Source organism: Stegodyphus dumicola, chromosome 10 (genome assembly GCF_044657685.1).
Source record: "Stegodyphus dumicola isolate Sdum_Otavi_A_Nest chromosome 10, ASM4465768v1".
Lineage (NCBI taxonomy): Eukaryota > Metazoa > Arthropoda > Arachnida > Araneae > Eresidae > Stegodyphus > Stegodyphus dumicola.
The window spans coordinates 122,645,350-122,662,307 of record NC_140777.1 but is presented as its reverse complement, the minus strand read 5'-3'; positions in this window follow the sequence as shown (position 1 = coordinate 122,662,307).

Sequence of the window (16,958 nt, the reverse complement as noted above, 5' to 3'; positions counted from 1 at the left end):
CAACATGAAATAACTCTCAAAAAAGCATATTTTCACAAGTCACAGGACAGACTTAAATATAGGAGCAGGATAGCATAAAGCCGCCTTTTTTATCGCAATGAAGAAACAAGAAAAAACTCCCGTTACAGCGAAACGACAAACTTTAAACTGTATTTTCCGTTTCGAAAGAGAGAATTATAAAGCGCAAACATATATTAAATTTATGTATAGCTTTGCTGTAACATACCATTCTGATATAAAATCAAATTTTGTCTAATATGGTAGCTTATCTTTTTCAACTGACTTCAATAAACACTGCGGAGCTAAAATTTTGAGTAACGGTTTAGACGGATTTTAACAGAATTTGGCACTCTGGCATATTTTGATGCGAGGAATCGAATTATGGAGGGGGAAAATGTAAATGTAATTTCAGAAGTCTAATTTTGGTATTTTATATTTTTACCTGTACTTTTCCTAATTGTTATGTTTTGTATCAAAATGCATATATCAGAGCAGTGTGTTAGATATAAAACTAGTACATATCACAGCCCTGCTTTCGAGACGTAAAAAACGCAAACTGAATTTTGCTGATTAGTGAAAAAGAACAAGTGATACAGAAATGGCTCCGCCGACTTCGTTTGGGCTCATTGTATATAAATAGTAATGTAAAGTTAGAAGCAATATATTTTACGGTAAAGTTCTAAATCATACCAGAATTATAAGTAAAAGAGCGATTATTTATTGTGGAAAAATGATTTTTTATTTGAATAATTTGTTTAATAACATGTAATTGAGAATAAAAATTATAGAAATAATAGAAAAAATAAAAGTTCTAACAAAATAATTTTATTTAAAAAAGGGGGAACTAAAAGTGAGGGAAACAATTTTTTACACAGTTTTTTAATAGGAGCAAGAGATTAAATAATTCTCTTTACAAAATTCATTAACAGTTTTATGTAACTAATAATAAAGTCATGGGATGCGGTTAGTAATAAAAAGCATTACATTGCTTGCATTTTTTATTACCAAAAAAATTTCTTCTTATTAATAATCATGCACCTTTTCACAGATCCCTGTTTCAGGAACATGAGAGATAGGAATTATTTTTAAGTTATTGTACAAATTATTGCGTACAGAGCCCAACATTGCATTTACCGCATTGATTCCTAACGTTTGTTTTGAACAAGAGGAATATACTTTGCTTCCTTTTATAGGATGTATAAAGTCGCAAAAGGAGACACTTATCCAAGGACACTAAAGCCAAGGTGAAATTAAATTCAGGTAAACAATGCAGTATAGTATCAACTGTAAACAAATATGACTGTACCAACTACGTTCGCTCGGGAAATCCCCAAACACAGATCGCGGCAGGCAGTGGGCTAAACCTAATGAAGCACGTTGCAAACTGGATAATACGGGATTCCCAATCTACGTAATATTCTTGAATTTTGACAATTACACACTTTGACGTCACTGAGGCTGTTATGCTTCATATCTTTGAAGCACTAGATTCGTACTGAATACATTTTAATTAGATTTTACACTCTGGGTGGGCATAATATTGCGAAAATAAAGTGATCCTTTAAGGGGAATATAGAACTTAACCTTTAATTCATTTCTCAGTTTTGATGTTAAAAAATTAGTTATTCCAAACATATGAATTGTAGCAAATTAAAAATAAATTATGTCAATTAAGAGCGATATGCCCTTTTTTATGAAGCGACAATTTTCAAAATTCGTCTTTTAAATAGCTTTTTGCCTGTACTTTTCCTAATTATTATTATTACGCTTTGTTTATGTCAACGGTATTCTGGATAAGCATTTTTATTTTTCCGAATCACATGTGTTAGAAACAAAAATGTGTTTTACAGCTCTGAACTCGAGTGAACATTTATCTGAGTGTAGCCATGAATAGACCAAAGCTTCTAAAAATAGTATTGCAAATTTTGTATAAATTTATTATACGTGAAACTGTAGCAAGATATCCACTGAAAACATCGTGAACTGAAACGTCGCAGAGAAAACAACGCAAGGCGAAAACGTCGTAGGAGAAAAGAAAGCAAAGCGAAAACATCGAAGTTCTATAGCATCGTGGTACAAAATATTGTCGCAGAAAATAAAGTGGTCAAAAATTTCGCATATTAAAAAAATTCCGTCGAAAATATCGTGGTAAAAAATAAAGTAATAATAAAAGTAAAAAATAAATAACCAACACGAAAGGTTAAAGCCGAAAACAAAGCAAGGCGAAAATGTCGTCGTACAAAACATCGTGGGAGAAAAGAAAGCAAAGAGCAAGTAACGTCGCAGTTCTAAAACATCATGGTACAAATTATCGTGGTCGAAAATAAAGCGGTTCATAAAACTTTTGCTAAACATTTTAAGGTAGTCTTTTTCATGAAAAATTATCAGTAAAACTTTATAAAAATTTTAATAAAATTTGTAATTAATTATGTAAATTTAAAATTAACTGCTGTAAGTTGCAATAATCTTCTTTTCATTTTTAAATGTTTTCTTTCCTTCTTATTTTTTCAGCAAAAAGTTATTAGCTCATTCAAAAATATGAAATATAGAAGTAACAATATCCCTCTTTCCTTTTAGCGCTCCCAAATCATTGTGCGAAAATGCACTTATTTATAAAACCTGAAAAGAGCATGTGTACGATGTTATCGTCATGTGACGATTTTTAGGTACTTTATTTTTTTACCGCGATATTTTCGATGATGATGTTTTTAAACTGCGAAGTTTTAAAACTACTTTATTTTCGACCATGATGTTTTAGAATTACGATGCTTTCTTTTAACCCACGATGTTTTGTACTACGACGTTTTCACCTTGCATTGTTTTCTTCCCGACGTTTTCGGTGGACACCACATGAAATGCTTGAAAGAGAAGATGCTCTGGCGGAAAAGTAAGAATGCACGAACAAGTCTATTTAACAATGAGTAAATGGCTATATTGGCGAGATATCGCCAAGCTGGCTACTAATTTTATTGCGAAATTGGGAAGAAATCGCCAAGACATTTCGGTCGGGTCCTTGTATATTAATCAGTATTAGTTAGTAATTGATCGTTATATGTAACTGTCACCCTGCCTGGGCCTTAAACGTAACTTTTCCTTTTAGCGTAAATGCCTTCCAGCATTTCGAGAAGTGAAGGGTACTATGGACAAAGAATCTCTAAGGAGAAGATGGTTTGGTTTATTTAATTATGGCAAAGCACACTAGGGCTATCTGCCTAAGGGAAGGGATGCCTTCGTGGAGGACTTTCTAAGGAAAACTGACTCGTATACACGTTACTCATGGAGAAAACCACGAAAACGCCCATGCAGCCATCCCGTTCGCGTGATTCGAACCTCGGACCAAACTACCAGTGTTCAGCGACTTTACCGCTCGGCCGCTGGTGGGCCTCTAAAAGAAGAATGAAAGCTTTCATAGGCGCACTGTTAAACCTGTTTCGCCTCTACGCCGCTGTACCGAGAAGCCACGGCTATGCAGTGAAACAGCAGCGCAGGGTGGAATTTAAGTAGCGCAGTCCGAGGAGATAGTAAATTTTTTACTTTGAAATTCCTCAAAATGTTTTATTTTCATACATTTTCGGAGTTTTATGAGCAAAATGATGGTAGTTGGAATTTCGGTTAGTTCGAATTATCGAAATCCCACACAATTTTTACTTTCAATTTAAACGGCGAGCCATACGTTAGACAAAATTTAAATGAAATAAATTTCTTAATACTTTTCAGGATTCAGAGACTTTTGTTTCAGATAAATCGTGTAGTTGATCTTTTATCTTCTAATCTTTAATTGTATAGATGTTTCGCATAGAACATCCTAACGTTCAATTGCAAAATAAATGAAAAAAATCTGATGTGTACACCACGACTTCCTTGTACGGAATATTAAATTATACGCATTTTTTCTTGCATTTCATTTAAACTTATTGGATTGAATTAAATCTACTTCGCCGACAGTGCATAAACCACAATAGCATAAATGCATTCTTTAAAATCCACTCTAGTATTTGTTTACCATAGCGACACTCTGGCGCTAGATTCACTTAACAGTATTATATTTCGTTCATATTATAACTCATAATGCACAAAATTTATATCATTTAAAGAATAGAATTATCTAATCGTTGCCACATGCTCTATTCAAATACTATGATAAAGCTAAACTGCTCAAAACAATTAAAGGGTATTGTAAGTTTTATATAAAATAAAGATATAAGTGAAATTTTTTTTTTTTTTTTGCCGAAAATGGAAGAACAGAATCACAAATGCAAATTTTTCTGATTTTCAAACTGTGGAGTATGCTAATTTTGAGTTCGACGTCAAAAACGTCGCTTCAGCGGCAGCGAATGAAATTTGACTTTCAACTGAATAAAAGACAATGAAGATAAGGATGATCGGCATTCAGTGGCTGCTTTGTTTCGATGAGTACGATGTCTCAGCGAAGTCATTTAACCGATTCAGAAGCTTGGAGAGTTGTTGGTAGGTTAGAAGGGGGCCAAACTCAAGCCGAAGTAGCGGAAGCCATTGGAGTGTCACAAAGTGTGATTTGTAGGATCTGGAACCGTTTTTTGGAAACTGGAGGTGCAGGCTGAAGACCAGGGCAAGGTCGTAGACGGGCAACAACGCCCAATGAAGATCGTTATTTAGTGTTAACGGCTCGGAGACTCCGAAATATGAATGCTACTCTTCTCCAACAACACCTTCGCTCGGCTACTGGCACCACGGTTTCAACTCAGATTGTCCGAAACGGACTCCATGGTGTAGGTCTGTATGCTCGCCGATCGATGGTATGTGTTAGACTAACATCAAGACATCGTCGCGACCTCAGGGAGTGGGCAACAGAGCATGTGAACTGGAGGAGAAATGAATGGAGCAATGTTCTTTTTTCTGTTCATCCTGATAATAGGCGTATTTTCATCTGAAGGGACCGTGGCAGTAGGAATAATCCTGCGTTCGTGCACGAAAGTGTCAGATTTGGCGGTGGGGGAGTGTTGGTGGACTCCCCCACCGCCAATGGAGTGACATCTCCATTGACGGGCGCACAGACCTCTACATCATTCTAGATGAACCTTTAACTGGTCGCCGATATAAGGATGAGATCCTCAGACCTATTGTAGTCCCTTACGCTGCAGCAATCGGAGTTGACTTCATTTTAATGGACGATAACTGCAGGCCACATCGTGCTAACCTGGTGGAGGATTTCCTTTTCGAGAAAGAAATCGTACGAATGGAATGGCCAGCGTGTTCTCCAGACATGAATCCAATAGAGCACGTTTGGGACGCTCTAGGAAGACGAGTTGCTGGCCGCCAACGACCCCCACAAACTCTCCAAGAACTGGAAAGAGCTCTTCTGGAAGAGTGGGACAGAATACCCCAACTTGTGATTAATAGCCTCATTGACTCCATGCCTCAAAGGTTCTCCATGCCTTGCTGACCGTCCGTGGAAACCATACCCTTTACTGAAAATGATTTCCTTTGTAGAAAACACATTTTCTTATTCTTTTTTTCTCATATGCACAAGTTGTGTTTTTTTCCTTTTGTACACAAATGCGCAATAAAATGCATTTTATTCTGCCAAACATGTGTAATTATTCTCATATAACCTACTATGTCTGTCGACCATGTATCAATCAGCTAAAAAGTTTCCCAGCCACAAGATCTACCTAAAACCGCAATACCCTTTAATTGTTTTGAGCAGTGTAGAATGATGTATAAAAGAAATTAAGCAAACAAAACAAAAAAGAAACAATTTTTCACAGACGATTGAGTATTTCTCATTCAATTAATTCAGTTCTCACTTCGCAATAAGGCAAAAATACATAAAAACTCAAAATATCTATATTAAAAATTACGAAGTAAATCTTAAACACTTATTTCCTCGAAAAAATTCCACGAAGGATTAAGCATGATTTAATTGGCAATAATAAATGAAGGCATTATCTTTGTTGTCGCGAAACTAATTTTCTCTAGATTGGCAACAAATCCACTAGTCCGCTGTTTAAAATGTAAACAATCAATGGCCGCCATAAAAAAAAAAAAAAAAAAAAAAAAAAAAAAGGATTAGCGGCACTTAAACAACTTTAAAATTGTTGATAATTCTAAAAATATTGCATACACATTTACTAAAGGCATAACAGCCTTAACCGGAAGATAAAAACAACATAATTCAATCATTTTTAAAGCAAAAAATGTACAATTTACAAACATATACGAGTAAAGAAACTGAGATCACTGAGTCGGGTAACACAGTGGATATATATATATATATAAACGTTTGATGCGGCCGATTGCAACCAAAATACAAGGTGCACATCTACATGTTATAGCAGTCCTATATACAAAATTTCAACGTTCTGAGGCTACTCGTTTTTGAGTTATGTGAGATACGTACGTACATACGTTCGTACAGACGCCACGAAAAATTCTCTTCAGAATTAATTTTAAAGCAGTTTTATAATTTTTTTTGAGGAAACGAGTCTTTTATTCTGTTCTTACGTACAGATATCCCGCAAAAACATTGCATTCGTTAAATTGCATTCGATAGCGGTCAAAATACGAGGATTACTTTTGGATATTTTCGTTGAAATATGCTGCCTGAAACTTTTCGCGATTACAATACTTCCTTTTTACTTCGTACAAGGAAGTAAAAAGATGGATAACTAAATAAATTTTATTATTTTTATATTCCTTATTTTTTCTCCTTGACCCTTCTTTCTGTAAATTCACATAATTGTTTTTCATTTGATATAATATCCAGCATTAATTTATAACTAACATCAGAATTAATAGAAAACAAAATTAACTACTGCTGTGATGTTAGATTTCTAACAAATCTGCAATTAATTACATAAATGACACTATTTTGTAAATCTTTTCATATCAAGCATATTATTAAATATTAAAATAAAGAATAACACATTTGAGGTAAAACAATGATATTTATTGACATTTCTGAAGTTTCAGAATATACACACGCAAAATAATTTCAAGCATCTTCACAAATACCAAGAAATTTTTTACACAAAATTTTGGAATGACCATTATGAAAACCATGAGCAAATTTTGCAGCCAAGAACCAAAAGCATTTCACTTAAATTAACAAATACAAAATAACACTTAAAAGGCCTTTTAAAGAATTTCACATAAATTATTAAAATAAGTGATTTCATTATTTTTTCATAAAATATTCAATACTTCTTACATTTATTAATATAAGATTAAATACTTACTTGAAAATCAAACCTAAAAGGTATTAATAAAACCTGAGAAGAAATTCGGTAAATAATTTATGGAATCAAATAAATATTGTTATAGCTCACTGGTACAAAAATTATTTCATATTATGAAATTAATTTTTTTTTAAATAAAAATTACAAAAATGACTATTCTCCACCTTTGCTATACAACTAATTGTAAAATTGCTATATGCTTGAATTTTTCATAATTTAAATTTTGCAAAAAACCTATTTAACCCAGAATTATTCGACCAATCAGTACATTTAAATCTGTAAGCTTAAAAAAAAAAAAAAAAAAAAACCCACACCATACAATACATAATGAATTTTTTTGAATCCATATTTAAAATTTTACAAGCAAAATTTGCATAACAAACTGAAACAGAAAACATAATTAAAAGCACCTCTAAATAAATTGAAAACACTGAAATACATTATCATTATCTGACCACAATTAAAACAAATTAACATAAAAATCAATACATAATAATAAATATAACCCAAAAGTAATTATTAAACATAATAAAAATATAAACAAGAAATTTTTCAGAAATTTAAAACAATCTGTGAGATTTTTTCGGAAACTTAAAATTTTAGTAACAGTCAATATTTCGACTATTAACCGTCAATTTTGTTGCACAGCATTCTTTGAGCATAACATGACAGGCAATTCAAACTGTCAATTTTGTTGCACAGCATTCTTTGAGTATAACATGACAGGTGATCTACTATTATTGATGAGTTATTTCTTAGATGGTGCTACAGTTAAGCATATTGAAATAATAACAGTAAACAAATTCTTTAAAACTATACAGAAATAATAATAATAATGAATAATAATGTTGAATACATAAGGAGCTTCTCACACATACACTAAAATATAACATTTACAAAAAAAGAAAGAATGTAATATAATAAAAAAGTTACAGAACATAAGGTTAAAAAATGTTCCCCTCAAAAGTGACTAAAAAGCTAAATAAAAGCAACTGAAATTGTCTTTCAAAATGTGATCAAATTAGTATTTGTATATGCCAGGGGCAGCCAAAGTGCGGCTCGCGAGCCTGATATGGCTCTCGAAGGCAATTTGTGCGGCTAATGCATATAAAATATATGTATGAAATATCTTAAGCTAAAACTATTCAATGTCCAAAAGGAAGTAATTAATTAGTTTAGACTCTCTTTACAAAGTTATCAGGGATTTCTTTCTATTTAAAACCTCCTCCACTACTTCTATAATGATGTAAATATAAACTTATGGCTTTTAGAAATTATAGATGCGGCTCTCGAACATTCCTGAATTCAAATGTGCGGCTCTTACTGACATGAAGTTTGGCCAACTCTGGTATATGCCATCATAAAAATGTATTTGAAATAATGAAAATGAACTTTGAAATAATAAAAATAATTTAACCAGAACCCAAATTATTTTCTAAATTACTGTATTTACTCGCATAATAGTCGCCCCCCTTTTTTAAGGCAGAATAAATTTTCAAAAGTGTACAATATTGTGTAATAGATTTCCCCGCATAATAATCGTACCTAGACTTTCACAATGAAAAATTAGCAAGAAAAGTGCGACTATTATGCAAGTTAACATGTTATATCACATTTACTGAAAATAGTACAAAATGCTAAAATTTATTATTAAAACATTTTGTGATATCTGGCGACTGTTTGGCGATCAACAGAGCATGCTTGGCGCAGGCAGCCCTTCTCCGAAAAGGGTTAATGTATTTATTAAGAGTTGCATGTTAGCCTCGGAAGAGAGGTAGTACTATATTGTACTATGCGGTAGGAGCGACGTACTGCTCTGAGTAACTATTATATTATGCTTTGAATTATATGTTTAATAAATGTTTGTTTCGTCTTGCTAAATGTGCCTTGTTAAACCACGAAGTCATCACAACACGCTCTCTTACGAGATAACCAGAGAGGTTAGAAGCTTAGAGCGTTGAAAACGGAAGATGCGTAAAGTTAAGGCTAACTAACGAAAGAAGTGTTCATTTGCAAAAGGGAGTAGAAACGTGAGAATTATTTAATCGAGAGTTTGAAAGGCTTGATTCTAAAGGAAAATAGAAGAAAATGTTCAAAAGCGCAAAGAAAGAGGATTTAGTAACAGTTCTATTGGAAATTGGCGAAGAAGCATCCCCAGATTTGAAGCTGGTAAAACTGAAACACAAACTCCAGAATAGCAAGGAATACATCGAAGACGCTGATTTCATGAAAGAAATTCTGATTACTACAGTGGAGAATAGAAAAAGAAAAGAAGAAATGGAAAGAATGCAAATGGAAGAAGAAAGATTAAGAACAGAAAGAGAACACGAAATAGAACTAGCGAAGATTCGAGCAACTCAAAATGAAGGAAGTAGAAGTCCAACACCTTTAATACAAAACACAGAACGAGAAACCGAAATTTCCCTGGACAAGTTGATCAAAGGAGCAGAAACACTGACTATACCAGTACCGAAGAGAGCAGAAGAATGGAATATATTTTTCGATTCTATCGAAAGAGCATTTAAGCACAAGAAGGTTCCCGAAGAATACAAATCAGAAATATTATTGAAATTAATTGGAGAAAAAGCTTCAAATGTTCTTGTTTATATAAAGGAGGAAGATCTGCAAAATTACGAAAAAGTGAAAACTCTTGTTCTGAAGGAATATCAACCTATTCCTCAAACCTGTTTAGAAAACTTCAGAAAAACTAAACGTTATTCCGGCGAAACGCATATCCAGTTCGCTTCAAGACTAACAGCTACATGGGACTATTACTGCAAGTCAAGAGAAGTAAAGGATTTCGAAACACTCAAGGAGTTAATTATTTCGGATAAATTATTCCAAGCTTTAGATGAAGAAACAGCTGCACACGTCGCAATACGCCAAGGAAATAAATGGCTGAAGCCTCAAGAATTAGCTACAGAATGTGATATTTATTTCACGGCCAAAGGAAAATCTTTCGACGAAGTTCGAAATGTAATTAAGCGATCACCGAGATTCCTGGATACAACATGTGCACAAGACAAATATATTCCACCACCCATGAGAAAAGAATATCCAAAACACGAAAGATCTCACGCGAGAAGAAAAGAATGTTATATTTGTGGAAATTATCAACACATCGCAAGAGATTGCCAAGACAAAAGAAGAAAGAACGAAACTGCAGTAAATAAGAAGGGAAAGGATGATTCCAAAACTCAAAAAAATTCAAACAGAACATCAAAAGAAGAAGCCATCGTAGCTAAAGTAGACTCATCCCATCTACGATCCGAATTCGCAGAACGCATCGTTCAACCACTGCAAAAAGTAGATATTTTTATTAACTCTGAGAAAATCGAAGCTATCGTAGACTATGGAACGCAGATAACGATCGTACATTCATCGCTCATTCCAAATTTAGAGGAGAGAGAAGGAGGTAAAATATTGCTAACACCTGCTTTCGGACAACCAATTGAAGCAAAAGTTTGCCGTGTACCTATTTACCACAAAGATCATGGAAGCAATATATTTAATTTTGTGGATACATTAATTGCAGTGACTGATAAGCTAAATGTGCCTAGCCTAATAACTCCAGAAATATACGAACTGTTGATTAATCCTGCGGCAGAAGAACCAAACGCAGAAAGAAATAATTACGGAAGCGAAAACTTACAAACTTTATTCGCCAATGCACAGTCAAACGACAGCGTCGATTCCCCCTCCCCCCGCTAATGCTTATTGAGGAGAAAAACGAAGAGGAGGAAGGGGAGAAGGCGAGTGTTTATGTAAACTCAGACTTATCGTCTGCTGAACGCCTACGCGAAGAGCAAGTTAACTGTCCCTCGCTGAGAGAAGCATGGAAGCTAGCAATAGAAAAAAAAGGAAATTATTTATTTATTGATCATCTTTTACATCACCAAGAAAAAATATTAGGACAGACTGTTTTTCAGTTAGTGCTTCCGCTTAGTAGAAGAGCACAAGTGTTAGAATTAGCACATAGTTCCATTTTCGGCGCACATCTTGGAATAAGAAAAACAAAGGAGCGAATACGATATTCATTTTATTGGCCTGGATTAGCACAAGATGTCGAAACCTTTTGCAAAACGTGCAAAGATTGTCAGTTGAAAAGTCCAGAAAAGCGATCTGACAAGATTCCCATCACACCGGTCAGAAGGCCAGGATTACCTTTCGAAACAGTTAACATCGACGTTATTGGACCTATTGAACCTCCCTCTGCTAGGAAACATAAATATGTGTTATGTCTGGTAGATCAACATTCCCGATGGCCAGAAGCCATTCCACTGAGAAGTTTGACAGCAAAAGCCACTTGCGACGCGCTTTTGGAGATTTTCATGAGAACAGGAATCCCTAATACAATAAATAGCTAGTGACAACGGAAGTAACTTTGTTTCAAAATTAACTAAAGAATTCCAGAAAAGACTAGGTTCTCTACACCTGCTTACAGTGCTTCAAATGGATTAGTAGAAAGATGGAACAAGTCCTTCAAGCAAATGTTACATCATGTCATCAGGACTGATCCTTCGACTTGGGATAAGCACATCCCATACCTGCTCTTTGCATACAGAGAAGTACCAAACTGCACCACGGGTGTCTCACCATTTCAGCTGATGTATGGAAGACAACCAAGAGGTCCTTTAGCAGTACTGAAGTCTTCATGGTCAGGAGAAATACCTATAACACCTAATCTAAGTGAATCGGCAGTGGATTACTTACAGCTTTTAAAAATAAGGTTAGAACAAGCAGCCGAACAAGCCAATTTAATTGCAAGTGATAAACAACAAAAATATGCTGACTACTTTAATCGGAGATCAATACCAAAAAATTTCAAAATCGGAGAACAAGTTTATTTACTCATACCAGATTCAAATAACAAACTCTATGCACGATGGACTGGTCCAGGAGAAATCGTGAATCATTGCCCACCTCATTCCTATAAAGTAAAACTACCTGATGGAAAGATCAAACATGTTCATGCAAATAAAATTAGAAAATTCCAAGCTAGTGTCAATGCAGTTGGAGTGATATTTGAAAATGAAGAAGAATTTGGAGAAATTATAACTTTGCCAGGAAAAGATCTCTCGACCCTCCTGGAAGATTTTAAAATAGATGCAAATCTGAATTTAGAAAATTTGAATCCGCAGCAGAGAAGAAAATTGATAGCTCTTATCAACAAACACCGAGCACTATTCACCGGAAAGCTGAAAATAGCTAACGTTGAAGCTCATAAAATTAGATTAATACCCAATATGGAGAGGAACAAACCTTACATTTATAGGATTCCTGAAGAATTGAAACCCAAGGTCGATGAAGAAGTAGAAGAATTATTGAAATCGGGGCTAACAGAAGAAAGTAATGCAGATATAGCTCATCCAGTAGTTAGTGTAAGCAAAAAAAAAAAAAAAAAAAATGGAGATATCAGATTGTGCTTAGATTATCGAGCTTTGAATGCAGTGACGAAGCCAGATGACTTTCCTATGCAAAATGCCATTGATTTAATGTACAGTATAGGAAGAGCCAACGTCATAACAACTTTAGATTTGCTGAAAGGATATTGGGCAATTCCCATGGAGGAACAAAGTAAAGAGTACACATCGTTCAAAACTCATCGAGGTCAATATCAGTTTAAAGTGCTACCCTTTGAATTAAGGAACGCAGCAGCAACTTTTCAGAGAGTAATGAATAACGCGCTGAAAGAATTTCAACAATTTTCAAGAGCCTATATTGACGACATAGCTATATTTTCCACGGATTTCGACACTCATCTCCAACATCTGGATAAAGTTTTCACCAAACTAGAGTCACTTGGATTTACTATCAATTCGAAGAAATGTTCGTTTGCAAAACCTCAAATTAAATATTTAGGACACATTATTGGATCAGGAAAACATCAACCAGATCCCGAGAAAATAGAGGCAATCAAGAAGCTGGAAACGCCGAAAACGAAAAGAGATCTTAAAAGTCTGTTAGGACTATGTAATTATTATCGCGATTATATCCCAGGGTATGCAGAGATCGCTTACCCACTCACAGAACTCACGAAAAATAAACAACCGGAAATACTCGAATGGAAAGAAATTCATGAGTCAACATTTCAACAACTGAAGGAACGATTAGCGATGTCAACGGAGTTGATCACCCCAACACTGCAGGATCCGTTTGTCATTCATTCTGATGCATCCCAAATCGGAATAGGTGCATGTTTATCACAGCAAAGGGGAGAGAAGCAATTTCCCATCTGCTACGCGAGCAAGAAATTATCGAAACCTCAACAGAGTTGGCCGACTATAGAGCGTGAAGCTTATGCTATAGCATGGGCATTGAAAAAGTTTGAACCTTGGATATTCGGTTCATCGGTGAAAATTGTGACTGATCATAATCCTCTAGCCTATATAGTAAGAAATGCTCCGCAATCGTCCAAATTACAACGATGGGCCATAGCTTTGCAGAAATATAATCTCGAAATAGAACATTGCCCTGGAAAAAAACTGTCAAACGCGGATGCATTATCCGGACTTCCCACCTGTGAACTTTGAACATTAATTTACTGTTCCATCTTCACGAACATTTTGTATAGTTAATAATTAGATAGTTTTTCTTTGCTTTTCATAATCATTTTACAATTTTGTGCAAATAAGATGTTTATGTAATTTGAAATAGAGAAATTATTGGATAACAAATATTCGAGGTAAGTGGTAAATTTAGATATTGTCTCCCAAGGATTTAAATCATGCTGCAGCATCATTAATTAAAAAGAATGTTAAGAATATAATTTTATATATATATAAGAAACTTAATAATTTTACTGTCATCATTGGAATAATACTAGGGTATATTTTAACATGTTTGTAAAAGAAAATATCAACTTGGTTTCTTTGGGTTAAGAATTGATAAATTGTTACAATACTAATAAGGTTCGGAACAAGTGAAGTTAAAAATGATTTATCTATGTTTATATTTAAAAATGTGTTATTTATGTTTATATATGTTTATGTAGTAAATTGAGGTGCAATTATAGGTATATTGCAAATGTCTATAGTAATTGAGATTTGAAAGTTAGGGTAGAATGTATAAAAGTATATGTAGTTTTTTTTTCTTTTCTTTTTCAGGTTGATCACAAACAGTTGCTAGATTTTAGTTTCCAGATTGCTGATTGATTTGTAAATAATATCAACAACAATCTTACGACGGGGGTGTGATATCTGGCGACTGTTTGGCGATCAACAGAGCATGCTTGGCGCAGGTAGCCCTTCTCCGAAAAGGGTTAATGTATTTATTAAGAGTTGCATGTTAGCCTCGAAAGAGGAAGGTAGTATATTGTACTATGCGGTAGGAGCGACGTACTGCTCTGAGTAACTCTTATATTATGCTTTGAATTATATGTTTAATAAATGTTTGTTTCGTCTTGCTAAATGGTGCCTTGTTAAACCACGAAGTCATCACACATTTCTCAAAATATTTAGAATTTAAAGATACATTAATCTGCATATGCAAAAATGAAAACATAACAGTAAAATATTGCATACAATTGCACATATAAAGTTGCCACTTTCTATATAAATACATTTTATGTTTACTGAAAATAGTATAAAATGCACTAAATTGATATTAAAAGCTTTTCTTCAAAACTTAAAGAATTTTTATAGTTATGTCTTTTAAGCCTAATCTCCTCAAATGCTATATACAAAATGTAAAAATTTATAAGCAATGCACAAATAAAAATATATTTGATACTTACGTATTATCCCATCTAGTGTGAAAATATCATCATGTATAGGATTTAACTCCATTTATGGATAAGCATGACATAACAACATATTGATAACATCCCTGCTTTCATTTAAAATAAGAAGCATGTCAAATACTGATTGTATTAAATAAAGAGGTGTCTGTTTTCAGAATTCCTCAGAAATGATTGTCGCAACTAGGTAGGAGCTCTGCCATCTTTTTTAGACCAAAGGGTGTTAAGCCCAGAAGGGCTCTCTTTGGCATTTTGCATTGAAAACTTTAAATGTCTGTTTCATTTTTCAAATTGTTGCCACCAAATATTATCACTTCTTCCTATATTTAAAAAAATTAAATAATGAAGAATCTGCACAAATGTATGTATGTTTCTTGCATTCTTGTACCTAAAGCCATCAAATTTTGAATGATGTAATCCTCCACTGAATATGGGCATCCGAATTTGCTTTATTTTTGATTTCATATTTTGTAACACTTTAACGAATTTTTTATTAACAAACTCAACTATTTCAAAGTGAGCAATGACAAACCTGTACAGGGGAAAGCTTTTTTATCTCCAGTGCCCGAGACTGTGTTTGACTGTGTATCGGAAATTTTAAAGTTATACTCTTTCCCAATTATTTTCTGATATTGCTGTTGAATTGAATTTTATGGTTTAGTGCGAAGAACATGATAGTTAATAAATAAAGGTCACACACAAAACGTTAAAAATAAATGCCCCTTTGAGCGTAACATAAAATATGAAAGCTTTAAGATTTTTAAAATTTTTATTATTTAAATAAATCCAATTCAAAACTAAAAAACGGATATTCTTAATAACTACATCTGTTGCTTTCAAATTGCTTAATTTGTAAATCCACAAACAGATTCAGTTTGAAAGATAAAATAGCTTTTACTTTCTTTATTTATATGTCTATTTGTCTATAAATAAAGGTAACACACAAAACATTAAAATGTCCCTTTGGGCATAGAATAACATAGTTTTTCATACCTACAATAATACAGCATTTTACATAAAACTACATCATATTTGTTCATATAAATATACAAACACATATACAAAAATATATTTCATTTCAATTTCATAATTTTTTTCTTAAACTTTCATTTGCATAACAATAATTTATTTTTTTCTTTTAATTTGAAACAACTGATTGGCATGAACCTGGCATTTAAGCCAGTCATGATCGATGTTTTTCAGTTCGGATATAATTTTAATTTTCTGATGACATATTTTATCATATAAAATTTTGAACTTTTGACACATCTCACAGACAAAGTAAACTGGCGTAAGGGGTAAAATAATCCATCTTTTACATTATCAAATTCTTTAAAATACAGAAAATATGTATGCATATCTAATGTTTTGTCTGTCTCGAGAACAGTTCTACACATTGTGCAGCATTCAAATTACTTCAATGCCCGTTTAGCAATAAATCCAGCAACATAGGCTGAGAATTTTGATCATATAATGCACCTGCATTGGGAAAAGTAACATTAAATGCAGAATCAGTAAATGAAATTTCCGGGTCATCAAAATTAATTTCTAATGCATTTTCCTCATTGCCAAAAAATGGCTCAGAGTTCTCAGTAACTGTAAGCAATTCAGCAGGTATCAAAACTGTATCACTATCAGGTCTACAGTTAGATAACTTACTAATGCTAATTATATTCCATTAGAATTCTTAACCTCTGTTGAAAGTCATATGCAGTGGGGTGGTTATTATTGCCACCTCTGCGTCTGACAACAGAGAAAAAATTTTCTAAGGTGTCCTGTGTAAAACGACACATCAAAATACTAAAAGGAACTGCTTGTAGTCTATAGAAACCAACTGCTGAAATGCAGACAAAGTCAATTTTCATCCAAACAAACTAGGAAATGATATATTTTTTTTTTTGTTTGGAATTCAACTGATTTGATAAAATCCAGCATTTTTGCTCAAGTCTCCAAGTGCACAGAATTTTTACTAACAGCTGAAAAATAAGGATCAGAATGCTTAA